Source organism: Lissotriton helveticus, chromosome 6, assembly GCF_964261635.1.
Source record: "Lissotriton helveticus chromosome 6, aLisHel1.1, whole genome shotgun sequence".
Taxonomy (NCBI): domain Eukaryota; kingdom Metazoa; phylum Chordata; class Amphibia; order Caudata; family Salamandridae; genus Lissotriton; species Lissotriton helveticus.
In genome coordinates, this window is record NC_136067.1 from 1,257,726,334 (window position 1) to 1,257,744,372 (window position 18,039).

Genomic DNA, 18,039 nt, shown 5'->3' on the forward strand with positions numbered 1-18,039 from the left:
AGTAGAAAGTAGCAGTTTGAGTTAAGTTTGTTTTTGCCAAGTGACTGACTCAAGAATTCTCTGCAAGGGGTTATTCAGTTCTGTACCTGAGATCTAGGATGGTTGAGGGATGGTATCTCTCGTCTGTGGTCTCGATATTCCAAGCTGCCTGCAAGGGCTGCTCGGAAGCGCCGGAGCTGGATTTCTCGGCAGGAGAAAGGCAGCGTCTCGTTCTCAGCGCGTCAGGAAGGCGGGGCAGCGCCAGTGGGCTTCGCTCTCTGCTGGGCTTCGGCAAGTCTCGCTGCTCCGATCTCGTCACCACCGCGTGTGTTTGCTTAAGGCAATGTCGGTAATATTTATACCTGTAAGGTGCCGAGATTGACGTAAGGATGGACATAGATACGTCAATAAGGATGTCATACGAGCTGGTCGTTAGCACATTCTTTTACTGAAGTTCTTTGAGAAATCAAAACAATGGCCGCAGGGATTTTCCCAGGTTGTCATAGGTTTGATTTGTTTTGAGAACTCCGTATGCCTTATCAGGGGCTGGAGGAATATTGCTTGCCTAATTAGATGGCAAGCGTTATGACCTAATCAGATAACGCGCTCCTGTGCCGTGGTCTGGCTTAATCAGATAACGGTTTCTGCATCATGGGATGGCTGCTAGTTAATTTGTTAACCAGAATAGGGTCAGGAATAGGGGGATCTATACAGAACCTATAGGAATACATCACACCCCAATACCATTCAAACTCTTTTTTAGAGCAGGGGACATGGAGACCGCCCCGTGGACGGGGCAACAACTGGAACAGAGGGACAGGACGGGGTCAACAAGGCCCTCCGATGCAGTGGGGCAACGATGGCGGCAGAGGTCGTGGGATGAAACAAGTTCGATTTCAACCAGAGGAACACGGGGAACGTTCAACCAGGCGCAAGAATTACAGGTGGTAAGGACATCTGAAACACCTGTTATTAATCTGTCATCTCAACAATTCAATGAAGATGAACTTAGGATTTTGAGTAAAGGCCTGTCTTTTGTTCCAACAACTCCTCCGAATTGCTTTAACACAATAATGGAACTTTCCAAGTTTTTCCGGAAGATAAGGCTGCGTTTCTTTTTCAAGAATAGACCACCACCCAAGAATACATCGGTAACTGGATTTAGGGTACCATCTACATTTATACCTCCTACCAACACAATGAGCCACCGAATATTGGCATATGAAAACATCATCACTGGGGAAGTCAAAAAGATCCTGAATGAGAAGACCTATGTGAAGTACAATATTCGCAAGACTGAAAGGAAAGCTTTGGAGACCTTGAAATCCAATTACAATGTCGTGGTTAAGCCAGCTGATAAGGGTGGTGCTATCATAATACAGGATGTATCGAAATACAAAGAGGAGATCTGGCGCCAATTGAGGGATGGAGTGAGTTACAAAAGATTGGCGTCCGACCCCACAAAAGATCTGGCAGCTGAAATCCAGAGGGTAACACAGGAAGGAGTCCAACAAGGGTTCCTAACGGACCATGAATATCAGTACCTGAATCAAAATCATCCCCGTACACCAACCATTTATACCTTACCAAAGGTACATAAAGATATACACAATCCCCCGGGACGACCCATCGTTTCGGGCTGTGGATCGATTCTGGAGCCTTTGTGTCGTTATGTGGACTTTTTTCTCAAACCTTTAGCGGAAGCCACCTCCACATACTTGAGAGATACTACACATACCATAACATTGGTAGATGGCAAATCATTTAATCAGGACGAGGAACTATTGGTGAACTGCGACATTGTGTCGCTATATACGAGTATCCCTCAGGAAGAGGCCTTAATGGTGGCCACTATAGCTCTGGACAGTCGCGAAGCCCCTGTACAAGTTCCTACCTCATTTATTATCCTTCTATTAAAGATTGCTATGATGAGGAATTTCTTCATTTTCCAAAATGTATTCTACCTACAGACGAAGGGCGTGGCAATGGGGGCAGCCTTTGCCCCGGACCTGGCGATTCTCTTCATGTCGTTCTATGAAAATACTTTTGTCATTGGTAACCAGAACCCCTTCCGGCACCATATACAACTTTGGGTGCGTTACATAGATGATGTGCTGATGATTTGGAAGGGAGATAACACCGAACTTGAACGTTTCCACGCCTGGCTTAACTTGCGATCTCTAGACATTCAATTCACGATGCAAGCCAACAACAAGAAGATTGACTTTCTAGATATCACGATTGCGGTAGAGGAAGGCACATTGTTTACCACTCTATATAGAAAACCTGCGGAACGCAATTCATTATTGCAATACTCCAGCCATCACCCACGCAGTCTTCGTGACAACTTGCCTTATGGCCAGTTCCTTCGTGTTCGAAGGAACTGTAGTAGGAAAGAAGACTATATGCAACAGTCAGACATAATGATGGAACGACTAATAGAGAGAGGCTATTCTAAACGGTTAATTAAGCGCTCCAGGAAGAGGGCATGGTTTTGCCATCGGGAAATCCTCTTGGAACCTACTACACGTATTTGCCAAGCAGAAAAGCGTATGATTTGCGTCACGACTTTTTCAACCAAGAGCAACGCCATAAAAAAGACAATTAACAAACATTGGGGCCTTATTGCTGATGATCTGGAGAGCCCTATCGTACCAATGCACGCTTTCAAAAAAGCAAGGAATGTGAAAGACTATGTAGTTTCATCCTTCCTAGAGTGCCCACCGGAACCCACCCTGGCCTCATGTTGGAAACAACCACCTGTTGTTGGACACTTTAGATGTGGGAATTGTAAAGCTTGCCCTTCAACTATTCAATCCAAAGAATTGATCTATAAGAACCACCAACACACTTATAAAAGTCACACGAATTGTAACACCAAGAATGTGATTTATGGTATAATCTGCCCATGTGATCTCATCTATGTGGGCCAGACACAGCAGCGTGTTAAAGCTAGATTTCTATCACACTGTAGCAGAATCAGATGTAAGGTACCTGGGGCACCCCTTGTTGAACATTGTGAAAAACACAACCATTTGCCGGAATCATTGAAATGGTTGGTTCTGGAGCATGTAACACTAGGCCCAAGGGGTGGAGATATGTCCAGTATTTTGAACTTAAGAGAGATGAAGTGGATACATATCTTTAACTCTGTAGCTGAGGGCCTCAATGAATCAGAAAGCAGTTTTGTACAATTAGCCAATCTTTGATTATATGTTCCCAAAAAGTCCTGATGTGAATCCATGAATCCCCTATTTATGGAAGCTGGTTGAGCTCCATTTATGTATTTCCTTCAGAGTCTTCTGTTTTCGATTCTATCAGCAACAGTACAATCATAGGATTGCCGGGACATATAAATATAATTACTATACATCTGGAGAAAGGTATACTATCATGATAATATGGACTCTATATCTCTATCTATACGGTCCTTTTTCAATAGGTATAGATGTCGACATAAAAACCATCAATGGTAGGAGTTACACTATCCTATGAGACAGGTGCACTCTAACCCCTTTTTTGGTTAATACATGTACCTTGACATATGCAATATTTTGTAATGTAGAAATGCAAAAAATCTAATTCTATGGCCTAATGTTAAACTTGGTAATGTATTGATGTTCAACATCATATGAGTCGAATGTCTTTAGTCTATTAATTTTGGAATTTGGTCCATCTTTGTTCAAAAGAGGGGATGTCTAATGTACAAGTTTATTAACCTCAATAGTTCTCAGACAGGTATGCACTTACAACTTGTACACAGTGGTTCATTTTGGATTATACTCGTTGATATGTTAAGTAGATTTGGTTTATGATTTACTGCTCCAACTTTATTTCTGGTAAATAATAATGAATTACCTTCTCCGATTTACTAAGTTGTAAATATGAGCACACTTAGACCAACACGGAACGTGTGGTGTAAATCTTTTTTTGAGTTTCATTACTCCTCTGGCAGCTGGCTCCACCCTTTTAAAATATACTTTTAAAATATACCAGAAAGTAAGTGCACCTACGCTGCTGTGTACATAGGCCAATATATTTGGATAAGGAATTACTGTTCCAACTTTATTTTTAATACATGATATTTTATTACTTTCTCCGATTTACCAAGTTGTAAATATGAGCTCACATGAACCAACACGGAACGGGGGGTGCGAGTCTTTTTTCAAGTTTCATTACTTTCTGGCAGCGAGCTCCACCCCTTTAAAGTAAACCAGGAAGTAAGTGCACCTACGCTGTTCATGACGGAGCATGGTGTATCTGGACATTATTTGGATTGTTTCTCCTTCCGGGGTCCTCCAATTCGCTTAAGGTAAACTATACAGCGCATTTTATGTTCATTAAATGCGACATGCAATTAGCGATTTCCCGATACTTATTGGTTCCTCTAACCTTTTGACAGGAACCTTGGTCGAATCACACCCGATTTGACACTTTGCCAGATATATTTGAAAAAAGAGAAAAAAAGAAAAAAGAAAACAAGACAGTAAGGTTCTTTACCGGGTTGCGTTTCCCTCCTTGTTTAGACATGGGGAGACACGAAATTTCTTTTCCGTCAGTTACCAAGCATTCTATCAGGCTCATATATTCGGTTTTTTTAGGGACAAACCCACACAGATTGGTGGTTTCTCTTGGAACTGGGCAGCAATTGGTAGTGACGCCCTGCAATAACTTGGTCCGATCAACAGGGTAGAACCCTCGGTAGGCCCCTTTTTGTTGAATCTTGCGTAATTATGCAGTATTTAGAAGTTGGGTACCGCTATCTAGATATATCATTGATCTGCTCCTATTGTTTTATTTTCCCTCCTACTGCAGAATGAATACACTTGGTTTTAATAAACTTGAAGTGAACGTCACAGTCTACCCTCATAAGTGCTGTCTATAGTTGATCTTCTCTTACGGCCACTGAAATCAATACTAGTGGTAAGCCTGATATTGTGAACAATACCTACTACACTATAACTAAGACCTTATGCCCGTGTATGACGGATTCCCCTTTCCTATTCTAAAGGTCACGAATTTTACAAACGCCCAGGATTTTTACCGCCCTTGATACGAAGCCCTTAACGGGACCTTAGAACTCAGAGGTAGGCCTTTCTTCAGAATAACATGGATAGCTCCAACTAATATGTTTATCTAACAGGCCACGATTGGCAATTCTGTGCGATTTGAAATAACACAGTGGGGCCTTTTAGTATTTGGGTAATTACCACTGCAAATGACCAATCAATTGTATCTCGAACTGGGTAGACTTAGGCTATATGTTGGTAATATGTAGTGTGCAGTTTTTTCTGTGCTATATATAATTAGTATGTCTTCTACAAATTTCTGTTCCCATATTGTATAAATGTTGTGTATAGAAAAAACTCCTTTGACAACACGTTTTTAATTGTTGAAATTGTTCTCTTTGTTTTCCGCCCTCCGTGTAATAACTAACAGGAGCGTGCTGTGTTAAATTTAAAACAATTCTTTTTGACTACTCCCTAGGAGGTTGCCCACCCACAACTCCTATTGTCCTGAAGAAGACCCGCACTGTAAGGACTACTTCCCTACCTAGACTACGGGTCGAAACGTTGACTGTTCAACTACGACCAATCTCCTACCCCAAGCAGGACCTTAATGGTCTAATTGGATTTTGGTTTTGTGTACTAATTATATGTTGGACTCTTTGGGAGCCGTATGAGGTGGCCCTTTGGCTAAAGGGACCACAGCTATTGAAGTTTTTGAATTGTAAATAATATTTGCCACTGGATGAATCGGATTATCCCTTGACCCCACCTTGTCCCTGACACTACCCTCACTTTTTCCTCCCTCCCGTTGTGAATGTGGGCACGCGCATTAAGTATCAATCATTTATGTATGTAAATATGTGTATGATGCATTTAAACCAGTGAAAGGAAATCATGCAAATTTGAATAAAACTTTTTTGCTTCCACTAGCTTTGCTCCCTAAATTAACTGTGCATTAAGATATAACTTTATTTTACTCTCTTTACTGTCGGGGACCCTTTCCCTTTGTTCTTGCAGATGCCGAGCATGATATCCTGTGGAGTGAATCCAACCTTTCCTGCTGCAGACAAGACCTTTTCTGTTGGGTGTAGGGTTGGTGGCAAAATGTAATCATCCCTGGACAGACTCTACATCTGAATAAGGTGTGTGATGGGTGGCACTTGGCGGAACTGGCCTAATTTTAAATAAAGATTTAAAGGCTATGGGGCTAATTTACAAGCACTACTTTACACCACCCGTACATCACTTTTCCCATGTTAAAATTGAGGCAAATGTGGCACAAGGGGCTTGTAAATAAGCCCCTGTGTATTTGTCACCTTTTGTCACACCTTTTCCTCCTTCTCGCCGCTTGCTATGGCTGTATCACTTTTGAGCTGCAGGGGCAGGATTCTGAGATCGATGCATATATCTAGCTTGGTGCTGGGGGCAACCACTTCTGGGCTCAAACAAGTCAGTAAAATAGCACAGCAGCTGCTTAGCCTCCATGCTGAAGCGGAGCCCTGGGAGAGCCGTGGTGAGGTGAATTTTAAACTGCGTCAAATTCACATTAACCCCTTCGCTGCGGTGGCAATTCCGCCGCAGCGCTAGGGGGGTGGGGCGGCCGCCCGGTGCTCCCATGCTCGTGACGGAACCGTTCTGTCACGAGCCTCGGGTGCGCTGTGCTTATGACGGAGCGGTTCCGTCACGGCCCCGCCCGCTCAATGGAACGTCCAGCGCTGGCGCGCCGAGCGGGCCGTGACGGAACCGCTCCATCATCAGCACAGCGCGTCCGTGGCTGGTGACGGAGCGGTTCCGAAACCAGCATGCATGTGGTTAGAGGAAACGAGTTATGAAATGCATGAGCTGGGATCCGTTAAGATTCACTGATGTCCTGAATTCATTTATGTGGTATGGAGGAGAGACATGTCCCTCAGCATTCATTGACACTTCTGTTGCTCAAAGAAGGACAGGTAAGCTTGGAATGTGTCATGCGCCCCACCGCATGCTCAGCAATTAAATGGAAGCTTACCTTTAACACACACAGCACACGTATGCTATTTAAGCATTCACTCAAGATATTAAGGAAATATCAGGGTTTAAAGCAATACGTAGTTGGGCAACCTTCCCCTTGTGCCTCCTTTTGCCATCTACGTGCATGTATTTGCATCCTCTAGGGATGATGTTTACTTGGTGCAGTGTGCCACAAACATCCTGTTTGAAATTGATGAACTCTCTTATAGACTATTAAAACAAACACAAGAGATATTTATATACATCACACATCCTGATTTGGGTCATGCCTCTCCAACCGGTTCGTCTCAGCCCTTTTAGAGATCCCCCCAGTTTTTTCATCCCACTTAAAGCCCTGGCCCTCCCAATTGCATGCACATAAGTCTGTGGGATATGAGTTTGGTAGCACCCTCCTTTGGTGCATGTAGGCAGTCTGGCAGCGAAGCCCTCTGGCACTCTCCTCCTTCTGCAGAATCAGGACTCTGTGGCACCTTTCACATGCACATATACATAGTCGCCCAACACTAGCGTCCATCCCTGTTTTAATGCACACAGGGTGTGGGGAGCAGGCACTTGGAGCACATTACAAGAGTACATGCACACGGACTGGCAGCTGAGCCCCCCCCCCCCCCACATGTCTCCCCCATGCTTACACACTTGACTCATTACCCAATGGCACATTTTATGTGCATATATAGAGTGGGCCACCCTACTGGAGTATGTGCACGCAGATTTGCAGCAGCGCCGTGTGGCGTGCCCCCTTCCCCCACATGCACACATGCTTGAAAGTACAAGGTCCGGGCTCAGGAACTTTCGGCTGCCTACCAGGGCACATGTACACCGACACCCCGTGGCTCCAAATTCCCATTTGCATACACACAGGGTGTGGGATCAGGGATTTTGAACACCCTACCAGGGCACATGTAAACAGGGCACATGTATTCCAGATTGCACACACACAGGGTGTGGGATCAGGGTCTTGGGGTGTCAGTTTCATTTGCATATCGCGATAACTATACTCCATAGTAATAGTTGGTGTATTTCGTATGTCCAAGGGAGAAGGCCCTACTCACATGTCGGTACCACCACAGCATATAGAGGTGGATGGCCCTTGTGGCATCATGGTGGCTAGTAATTTCTCCATGGTGGAAGGCTCTCGAGTGAGGTATGCAGCTCATGTTCAATACAATTGTGTGGCTTAAAAAAAAAAAATTACTTAACCCGTAGTTGATATTTTCAAATTCTGGAATGCTGCTTGTTTAGTTTTGTGATGCAGTGGCTGCAAGCTAGAATTACTTTGTGACTAAGGGCCCGATGTAGGTCGGTCGGTAACGGCCGAAAATCTGCATTTTCAGCCGTTACCGATCGGTAAATAGGTGATTGGCATGTAGGGGGCTTTATTTTACCGAATCGGTAAAATTAGCGATTCGGTAATTTTACCGATTCGGTAAAATAAAAAATCTGTAAATTTACCGAATCTGAGCCACCCATATGTAGGTGGGACTCTTCAGAGTCCCAGGAGCCTTACCGAATCGGTATTTTACCATCAAATCCAATTTGATGGTAAAATACCGATTCCGGTGTGCATGCACATGTGTGCATGCACACCTATGCCATGTGACAGGCAGACCTGCCCTTAGGGCATGTATGCCTGCCACATGGCACCCGAGCCTGTTTTGGGGGTGCCAGAGGGTGTCAAAGTGACACCCCCTGCACCCTTGTGAAAATCGGTATTTACCGATTCGGTAAATACCGAATCGGTAATGCCCATTCATTCCTATGGGCTTCAAAGCCCATAGGAATGCATGGGCATTACCGATTCGGTATTTACCGAATCGGTAAATACCGAAATCATCCGATTCGGTATTCCAGCACATCTGGAATACCTACATGTCGACCCCATAGATTTACCGATTTTTAATTACCAAATCGGTAAAATTCGGTAATTTAAAATCGGTAAATCTATTTCACCTACATCTGGCCCTAAATGAGTTTACTCCAAGGCGCTATGCAGGCGAATATCCTACAATATTCTATGGTGCTGGGAGCTTAGTTATGAGATACAATGTTCAGGTTTATTTGAAATTGTGTTTGATTAATTTCGTAAAATTACTTTCACAATTTCTTGCCATATTTATTGGTCAATACATGAGCTGTTGCTTATGTTTATCGGTCTTGATGACTTTAGCAAGGTAAATCTTCTGGGAATTTTTTTATTCTGAAAAACATTATCTTTTGATCATAACACACCAAGTTATCCTACCATTTCACTTACCGTGTTTTAAATCGAGTGTTATTAATTACAAGTGAAATATGCTGAAATATAAACATCACCTATAACATGCCATCATCATTTACATCGTATTGTATTTATCCCAGGATAATGTGCTGCATAGTTAAACACTTACAAGTTCCAAAAGGAGAGACCTATTGGCTATGTCAAAGCTTGTTTTTTATTGAAGGATAGCGGTGCCGTGAAGCCACCCTCCCCGTGCCTTATTAGGCCCTGGGTACCCCATCCCACAGGCTGTTTTTTTGTTTTATTTAAATTAAGGGGGCGGGCCCCACCTCCCTGAGCCATTATCGGTTCCGGGCAACCCATCCGAATGGTGCCTGCATTACTTAAATATGGGTGCCCACCTAGGGCACCCATCATAAACCCCAGGCACCGCTGCCCCAGCCGGCTACCCACATGCAGTGGGAGCTAGCACTGCTCCCTTCCCGCAGGAGCAGCTATGCTGCTTCCTCTAGGTGCCAGCAATATTTTGATCAGTTTCCCTGCCCGCATCAGGGCGGGCAGGGAAACAGATCAAAAGTCAGCTACCATCAGGCGGGAGCAAACCCAGGTTTCTGTGCCCACTCAGGTGCAGTCAAGGAAATCGATGTGTCCCGGGGGGGGCGCGTCCACTTGGACACAGCATGTGAGCAGGCCTAGGGGAAAGGGGTCCCCTGGGCCATTAATGATTTGGGAAAGGGGGACGTGCAACCTTCATTCCCTTAAGAAATATAGTGGTCTTTGGGAGTTGGGGTTCCAAGGGCTGAATACAGCCAGGGGAGGGCAGCTGTGTGCCCCCCTCCTCTAAAAATTACCTCACGCCAGGGGGATGGGGTTGCCAGGCCAAAAAGCGACTCAGATGGGGGGGGGGCACATACCCCTCTCTCCTTAAAAAAATTCTTCAGGCCCCAGGGGATGTGCTCCCGGAAACAAAAATGCATGTCCTAGTGGACATGCCATCTGCGTGTCCTTCACATGACGTCCTCCATGAGACCTCTTCTGTCCTTGGTGGTTTATGGAATGCTTCAAGCATATTTTCTTCTTGCTCAAGATGAATTTAGCCCCGCCCCTCTTTCTGCGTGTCACTAAAGCAATAATGGACTGGTGGGTTCTTTCTGGCCTGTAATCAGTACAATCACCTAGAGCTGTCCAGACTGATCTGATATGGGACCCCTTACTCCTGAGCCCGACCGCACTTGACACCAACTGGAAGATGCACTTTCAAGGTTGGAGGAGTGTTGCAAAGTCATCCTGTGCCCTGGGCACCCCCAACTTCTTTTTGCTGACTGGAACTGGTGGTAACTGAGTCTGACTGACCCTGGGCTCTGTTTAACCAGGCCCAGGGCCAGTGCCAAGCTAAAAGGAACACATTAGAACACAGTTCAGACACCCAACATACACTAGGGTACACTATAGTATGGTGGGGTACCCCTGTAGCTGGCATGACCTACCATCTAAGCCCCTAGTATGTAATAGGGCAGGGAATTGAAACTACCTAGAAGTCGCCAGTATCCTGGAGCATGGCAGTTTAGAGGCCAGCAGATTCTCTGCATCAGCATGTGTGCAGTGCTGAAGCCTGAGGTCAGTTTAAAAACTGCACTGGTGGCCAGGACAGCTTTTTAAACCTTAAATTGTGCCCAAACTCGACTTTGGGGATAGGGGCCCTTAAAAATTAAAAACCTACCATGTTTTTGCATATTAGGGACCCTCAGGGTCACCCCTAGGTATCCCAGGGGTGGGGGGTCAGTTATCTATAAGGAGCGCCCTTATAAAATGAGTTTTTAGAAGCCTGGGTAAAGTGAAATTTTACATTTCACTCCCCACATTGTCTTAAAGAGATGCTCAAATTCGACTTTGATGCTGGAAGAATTGGGTAAGGGTGATCTGCAATATTTCTGCAGATTCAGAACCCCTGAAGTCTCCCCTAGTTGCACAGGGGGTGGGGGTCCGGTAGAAATTTGGGAAATACTTATAAAATATGGTTTTATAAGCCCTGGTGCTACAAAAGTGGCGGAAGTCATTTTCCCCATTGCAAACCACATGGCCCGTAGGTTAACATGTTAGGAAGTGATTGATTAATACATATTGATAGGAGAGGACTAGCCGGACCATTCAAAGACTTCCCAGAATGGTCGTAGTAAATCCAACAATATTATATTGTTGAATTTCTCCTAAAGTGTACATACAATAAGTTATGAGACTTTCTTGTTTGTAAGTCCAAATTCAGCCTTTCAGTGGTCTGCCCTGATTGGTCAGATTTAAGTGGATTAGCCAGGCTGCTGGGAGGGCAGTGATCTGTTCTATAGGAATTTCAGGCCAGGAGGTGGTGTCGTAAACTACGCTCTTCAAAGGCAAGAGGGGAGGCCTGGGTTTTAGTCCACAATGACAGTCGTGACCTAGAGTCAGGACTAGGCTTAAGAAAGGAATTTGCAGATGTTACTGGGATGGTCCATGGAAATGAGATATCCCAGGGTGTGTGTTTATCCAGCTCTTACCTCCTTGCTGGAAAATCAGCCATTATGGATTTGGAAGGATGATGCATTCTAGGACAAACTAATGCCACACTCCACAGGATGTGGTCATAACTAGGAGGAGTTGCCCTGCTCTCATTGGTCAGCAGTGACCTGGTGCTTGACCCAGAGAATTTTGAATAAGTATCTGAGGGGGCAGAGCCCTCCAGATCTGCTGCTTGAAACTGAATGAAGCAAGAAGTGCCCTGCTGAAGATTTTGCTGTGTGCAAGGAACTCTAAGGCATGACCTATGAAGACTGCACCATCTGAAACTACAGCCCTGTGGATTACCTTGCTGCCAAAAGACTCAAGAGTGGAAACTCCCTGCAAGCTACAGGTTAACAGAGCTCACCTGGACAGCCCCACAAAGAATTCCAAGCCTGGAGTACAGTGGATTTGTAAGGGTTTTGTTCAAGTGGATTGCGGTATTGAAGTTTCACACTTTCAAGGACCCTCTTGGAGATTCCAGAACCTTGGATTGTGTGTTGGATACTTTGGGACCTGCAAGCAGAACGCGAGGAAGGTGTTCTAACTGGACCCCGCTTGCTGAAGAAGGCGGCCCACTACAGTGGTGAGAATTCTTCAGAAAAATTTATAAAGGTGTGTCCCTGACAGAGAAAACAAAAAGACTTAAAGGGGCGCTGTTGGTTTCTAAGCACTAGAAAGTGACTAATTCTTAAAAATTCATATATCAGGTTCCCTACAGTGGATTATTTTCGTTTTAGTGTCATTTAAAAGATAACAATATTACCTATTTTTATAAATTGGTGTTGGATTTTTATTTTGTGCTAAGTCTTAATTATTTATTGAAATGGTGTTTTTGAATGCTTTACATACCTGTCTTTGAAGTTAAGCCTGTCTGCTTGCAGCCACGTTACCAAGGGTTGAGCAAAGGAATCATTTTCTAAGACCTATGCTGAGTCCTATCATGTGTTAGTGGCCTTATTGCCAGTGGCAGACCTACATTTGCCCCTACCAATAACCCACTTTCCAACATTTGGTGTTCAGCGGTGCGGATGAGGACTTGTGTTTAAAAAGTACACCTTTCAGTGAATATTTTAAGATTATAAAAATCCTCTAAATTGCCTTAGAACAAAACTTTTAAGTGTGATTTTTGGAATTTGGACTAAACTGTTTTTAATCCATTGTTTTGATTTTTCCAAATTGTTCTAAGTCTATTGTGCCCTGGAGCTGGACCTGGCTAAACTGTCCCAGTTTAAGATGGCGGATCTTAGAGAACAGTGTAGGCTTAGGGGACTGCGTCCTGCAAAGAAGATGAGGAAGGCAGGGTTGCTTGAGTCCCTAAAGGCCTGGGCCAGGGCAGCGGAGGAGAACCCAAGGGGGTGGGAAGATGTTCCCCCCAACCTTACCCGAGAGGGGGGTGTGGATGAGACCTTTCCCATTGCGACTAGTGTTAGCCAGGTGAATCAAGGTGGTGGTGGGAGTGGGGAAGGGTCCCTTACTCAGGTACCACTTCTGTCCCTTGCAGAGAGACAGCTTCAGGCTCAATTAGAGTTGATTGCCTTGGAGAAGGAGAAATTAGAATTGGCTAAGAGAAAGTGGGAGAGGGAGGAGAAAAGGAATGGTGGCAGCGAAAGTGAAGAAGATGCTGAGATGTCCAGGGGTGGTAGATTTGAACCTAAACTTCCCACTGAGGGAGATGACATTGACAAGTGGCTAGCAGCTTTTGAGAGGGCTCTTAAAATGAGTAGGGTCGACTCTAGATATTGGGGTGCACTGGAGTTGATTCCAGTAGCTGGGAGGGATAGGCTCCTGACCCTGAAGGGAGAGGATGCAGAATCATACCAGCAGATGAAGGCATGCTTAGTCAAGAGATTTGGGGCTAGATGTAGGTAAATATATTTTACCACTTCTTAAATACCGAATTTTACCGATTCGGTATTTAAGAAGTGGTAAAATAGAGGGGGGGAGATGTAGGTAATTTCAGATGTGGAATTACCGAATCGGTAATATTCGGTATTTACCGATTCGGTAAATACCGAATCGGTATTTCCTATTGATTCCTATGGGCTGTGAAGCCCATAGGAATCAATGGGAAATACCGATTCGGTAATTACCGAATCGGTAAATACCGCATTCTGCAAGGGTGCAGGGGGTGTCACTTTGACACCCTCTGGCATCCCAAAAATTGACATGTGCGCCATGTGGCACACAGACATGCCCTAAGGGCATGTCTGTCTGTCACATGGCATAGGTGTGCATGCACACATGTGCATGCACACCTGAATTCGGTATTTTAACACCCAATTGGATTGGGTGGTAAAATACCGAATTTGTAGGGCCTTTGGGACTCAGAAGAGTCCCACCTACATCTGAGATTTACCGAATCGGTAAAAATACCGATTCGGTATTTTACAGAATCGGTAAATTTACCGAATCGGTAAATTTACAGATTCTGTAAAAATGCGCCCCTACATCCCAAAAACCCATTTACCGGTCGGTAACAGCCGAAATCGGCCGTTACCGGTCGGTAAATGGCTCCTACATCTGGCCCTTGGTCTGACTCCAGAACAGTACAGGGTGAAAGTTAGAGGCACGCAGAAATTGAGTTCAAAGTCTTGGGTAGACTTTTTGGATGTTTCAGTAAAGGCACTGGAAGGCTGGATTGTTGGTAACAAAGTTGACACATATGAGGGATTGTATAATTTGTTTTTGAAAGAACACATTTTGACTCATTGTGCAGAAGAGAAGTTACACCAGTATCTAGTGGACAGACCCCAGAGAGCTGGGGGAATCAGCTGATGAGTGGGTGAGAACCCGGGTTTCCATTCAGCAGCAGGTGGGTGACCAGAAGAAAGGAGGACAGGTCCCTCCCCAGGGGAAAGCCCAGGGAAATGAAGGTCAAAATCCTAAGGAGTCCTCCAAAGACCCACAAAAACCTGCACAAGGAGGGGGGGCCCGAGCCAACCCAAATTCAAAGGGAGGGGGTTTCAGGGAAAGCCTGGTAGGTTCTTTGATCCCTCAAAGTTGGTTAAGTGCTTTGACTGTAACCAGCCAGGGCATAAGCAGGGAGATGCTGTCTGCGCCAAGAAGCTCCCCCCTAAGGTGCCATCCACAGGGATTGCCAGTGTCAGTGTAGGGGTGCAGGGTGGTGTACAGAACAGGCAGGTGGTGGAAGCAACCTTAGTGTCCCTGGGTGGGGTGAGTATTGCCACCCTTGCTGCCTTACCTCCAAACATGGACAAGTACAGGCAGAGGCCTAAAGTGAATGGGACTGAGATTGAGGCTTTCAGAGACACTGGGGCTAGTGTAACTATGGTCCTGGATAAACTGCTGCCGCCAGAGAGGTTGTTACCTGGTGAGTTTCACCAGGTGACATATGCAGACAGCACTACCAAACTCCATCCCATGGCTGTGGTGGATTTGGAATGGGGAGGTGTGACAGGCCCTATGAAGGTAGCTGTGTCAGAGGTGCTTCCGGTCCAGTGTTTACTGGGCAATGATCTTGAAGCCTCTGCGTGGTCAGAGGTGGCGAGAGGACTCCATATGAAAATATTGGAGCTCCCTGAGTGGGTATGTGCTGTGACTAGGTCACAGACTAGCCAGAAGGGAGGGGCTGGACACTTGGACCCTGGAACAAAGGGCCAAGCATCCAACAACAAGGGCACTGGGTCTGGTGAGCCAGCCCCGGGAACTCCAGAGGTGCAGGAAGAATCTAACCCTGATGGGGAGGATCTGGCCTCTGAGGAAGGGACTCCATCCCTGACAGAGCTGTCAGATTTGGCAGAACTGACAGGAGCAGGTGGACTCTCCAGAGAGGAGTTCAGTCAGGGACAGCGTGACTGTCCCACCCTTGAGAGCTTGAGGCGGATTGCTTCTAAGCAAGAGGAAGAGGATGACAGTGGGTTTCATAAACTCTACTGGGAAGATGGACTGCTTTATACTGAGGCCAGAAACCTCAAGGAGGGGGCCACCAGGAGATTGGTGGTGCCCCAGAAGTACAGAGAGTTCATCCTGACTTTGAGTCACGATATCCCCTTGGCAGGACATTTGGGACGGACAAAGACATGGAACCGGTTGGTGAACCATTTCTACTGGCCCAATATGTCTGAAAAGGTAAAGGAGTTTTGCAGCTCCTGTGTCACCTGTCAGGCCAGTGGCAAGGCAGGGGGCAAGACAAGGGCTCCCTTAATACCACTGCCAGTGGTTGGGGTTCCTTTTGAAAGGGTGGGGATGGACATTGTTGGTCCCCTGGACCCACCCACTGCATCAGGGAATAGGTATATCCTAGTGGTAGTTGACCATGCTACTAGATACCCTGAAGCCATACCTCTTAGAACCATTGATGCACCTGTAGTGGCTAGAGCACTGCTTGGCGTGTTCACCAGAGTGGGTTTTCCAAAAGAGGTGGTGTCAGACAGGGGCACAAACTTCCTGTCCAGCTATCTGACTGCTATGTGGGATGAGTGTGGTGTCAACTACAAGTTCACCACCCCCTATCACCCACAAGGAAATGGTCTTGTTGAGAGATTCAACAAAACCCTGAAGGGCATGATAAATGGGTTGTCAGAGAAACTCAGGAGGAGATGGGATGTTCTCCTCCCATGCTTACTGTTTGCATACAGGGAGGTGCCACAGAAAGGGGTTGGTTTCAGTCCTTTTGAGTTGGTGTTTGGTCACCCTGTGAGGGGGCCATTGAGCCTGCTAAGAGAGTCTTCAGAGAAGCCTCTTAAAGAAGCTAAGGACAATGTGCTTGATTACGTGCTAGGCCTGAGATCTAGAATGGCAGAGTACATGTACAAGGCAAACAGGAAACTGGAGGCCAGCCAGGAGCTAATGAAGCACTGGTATGATCAAAAAGCTACTATGCCTGAGTATACTCCAGGACAGTTGGTGTGGGTGTTGGAGCCTGTGGCTCCCAGGGCCCTCCATGACAAGTGGAGGGGGCCCTATCCAATCTTAGAAAAGAAAGGTGAGGTTACCTATTTGGTTGACCTTGGCACCCCCAGGAACCCTCACAGGGTCCTGCATGTGAATAGATTGAAACCACACCATGACAGGGCAGACATGACCATGTTACTGGCCACTGATGAGGGTGTGGAGGAGGAAACTGAGCCTGTGCCCGTCCTCCTCTCCACCAATGTGCGAGATGGGTCAGTGGAGGGAGTTGTGTTCTCTCCCAAGTTGACAGACCAGCAGCACTGAGACTGTAAGCAGGTGCTGGAGCAGTTTGCTGGCCTGTTCTCTCTGACCCCAGGCATCACTGAGTGGTGTGTGCACCACATTGACACTGGTGACAGCCGACCTGTCAAAAATAAAATGTACAGGTCGTCTGACCATGTCAGAGCCAGCATTAAAGCTGAGGTTGCTAAGATGCTGGAGCTGGGGGTAATTGAACCGTCTGAGAGTCCATGGGCCAGTCCAGTGGTACTGGTACCTAAACCTAATCCTCAGGGGGGACCCAAGGAGTTAAGGTTCTGTGTGGACTACAGAGGTTTGAATGCAGTCACAAAGACGGACGCTCACCCTATACCTAGAGCTTATGAGCTCATTGATAGGTTAGGGGCTGCTAAGTACCTGAGTACTTTTGATTTGACTTCAGGTTACTGGCAGATTGCCCTCACTGATGGAGAAAAGGAGAGGTCAGCATTCTCCACACCAGAGGGACATTATCAGTTCAAGGTAATGCCCTTTGGATTAAAGAATGCACCTGCCACCTTCCAAAGGTTGGTGAACAGGGTCTTATCTGGTTTGGAACAGTTCAGTGCAGCTTACCTGGATGATATAGCTGTATACAGTTCTACCTGGGGGGATCACTTAAACCACCTAAGGGAAGTGCTTCAGGCCATGCAACAGGCAGGCCTGACTATTAAGGCATGCAAGTGCCAAATAGAGCAGAGTTCTGTGGTGTACCTGGGCCACCTGGTAGGTGGGGGCCATGTACAGCCTCTCCAAGCTAAAATACAAACTATTTTGGATTGGACAGCTCCTGTTACCCAGACTCAGGTCAGGGCATTCCTTGGACTGACAGGGTACTATAGAAGTTGTGTTCAAAATTATGGGACCATTGTGGGGCCCCTAACAGAACTGACTTCTAAAAAGAGGCCCAAAAAGGTGATTTGGACCCCAGAGTGTCAGAAGGCTTTTGCCACTCTGAAAGCTGCTATGTGTTCAGCACCAGTGTTACTGGCCCCTGACTACACAAAAGAATTTGTAGTTCAGACTGATGCTTCAGAGCAAGGGATTGGTGCAGATTTGTCACAGCTGAATGAAGGGGGCCTTGACCAGCCAGTTGCCTTTATTAGCAGGAGGCTT

At 46.0% G+C, this 18,039-nt stretch overlaps 1 protein-coding gene across 7 annotated transcripts in view; it reads left to right on the plus strand.

Moving 5' to 3' along the window:
* Window positions 1-4,184: 4,184 nt before the first annotated feature.
* The window catches only part of LOC144763405 (uncharacterized), a 78,863-nt gene continuing 65,008 nt past the window's right edge, over window positions 4,185-18,039 (plus strand). For 5 of the 7 annotated variants that reach the window (XR_013596218.1, XR_013596216.1, XR_013596219.1 and 2 more), the window contains exons 1-4: window positions 4,188-4,291; window positions 4,795-4,902; window positions 4,991-5,066; window positions 6,006-6,130. The gene's annotated coding sequence lies outside the window, so the exon portion shown is untranslated. Of the gene's footprint in view, window positions 4,292-4,794; window positions 4,903-4,990; window positions 5,067-6,005; window positions 6,131-18,039 lie in introns of all 7 variants that reach the window. The other 2 variants (XR_013596217.1, XM_078648979.1) reach the window with 2 other exon arrangements.